The sequence below is a fragment of the Orycteropus afer genome, unplaced genomic scaffold, assembly GCF_000298275.1.
Source record: "Orycteropus afer afer isolate SDZICR_OR568_19922 unplaced genomic scaffold, OryAfe1.0 scaffold00125, whole genome shotgun sequence".
In the NCBI taxonomy this organism is placed as follows: Eukaryota; Metazoa; Chordata; class Mammalia; order Tubulidentata; family Orycteropodidae; genus Orycteropus; species Orycteropus afer.
Window position 1 is genome coordinate 6,197,330 of NW_006921712.1, and position 1,438 is coordinate 6,198,767.

Below are 1,438 nucleotides of genomic sequence, written 5' to 3' on the forward strand. Positions count from 1 at the left end.
GAGGGGTCGCTATGAGTCAGGGCCGACTCGATGGCACATAACAACAACAACAATACTAGCAGAATACAAGATCAATATCCAAATGTCAGTCAGATTCAACTACACAATAAAAGAGGTCTCTGAAAACGAAATAAGGAAATCTATACCATTTACAATAGCTATGAAAAAAATACGATATTTGGGAATAAATCTTACCAGAAACACAAAAGAGCTATACAACGAAAACTACAAAACACTATTTCAAGAAACTATAAGATATTTACATAAATGGAAGAACATCTCATGGATATGAAGATTGAACTTTGTGAAAATGTCAGTACTACCCAAAATAATCTATATATTCAATGGAATCCCAATCCAGATTCATCAATATTCCTTAAAAACATGGAAAAATCAATCACTAATTTTATATGAAAAGGAAAGAGATCTCAGATAAGCAAAGCACTTCTGAAGAAGAAAAAAGTAGGAGGTCTCACACTCCAAAGTCTCTAAACCTACTATAGCTACAGTAGTCAAAACAGCCTGATATTTGTACAATGACAGACTCATAGACCAATGGAACAGAATTGAGAACCCAGAAGTAAATCCATCAATCTATGGTCAGAAGATCTTTGACAAAGTCCCCAAATCCCTTAAGTGGGGAAGAGACAGTCTCTTTCACAAATGGTGCTGGCAAATCTGTATATTCATTTGCAAAAAAATGAAACAAGATCCATACCTCACACAATACACAAAACTGACTCCAGATGGATCAAACACTTAAATGTGAAACCTAAAGCTATAAAGTTCATTAAAGAAAAAATAGGGACAAACTTAGGGGCCCTATTTACTGGCATTAAAAAAAAAAAAAAAAAAAGACTTTCAAACAGAACCCAGGATGTACAAACATCAGAAGATAAACTAGATGATTGGGGCCTTCTAAAAATTAAATTTTTATGTGCATCAAAAGACTTCTCCAAAAGACTAAAAAGAGAACCTACAGAATGGGAAAAAAAAATTTGGCCGTAATATATCAGACAAAGAACTTATCTCTAAAGTATATAGAAAACTTCAACACCTCAAAGTCAAAAATACAAACAATCTAGTTAAAAAATGGGTAGGTAGAAGATATGAATTGACAGTTCACAAAAGAAGATATTCAGGCAGCCAACAAATGCATGCAGAAATATTCATGATCTTTAGCCATTTAGAGAAATACAAATCAAAATAACCATGAGATACCATATCACCCAGCACCAGTAGGTAAATTCAACAAGACAGAAAATAACAAATGCTGGTGAGGATGTGGAAAGATTGGGGTCTCATACACTGTGGGACTTTTAAATGATACAAACACTGTAAAAATTGGTATTGTTATTCCTCAATAAGTTAGAAATAGAAATATCATTTTATCCAGCAATCTCATTACTAGGTTGTTGTTGTTGTTGTTAAGTGCCGT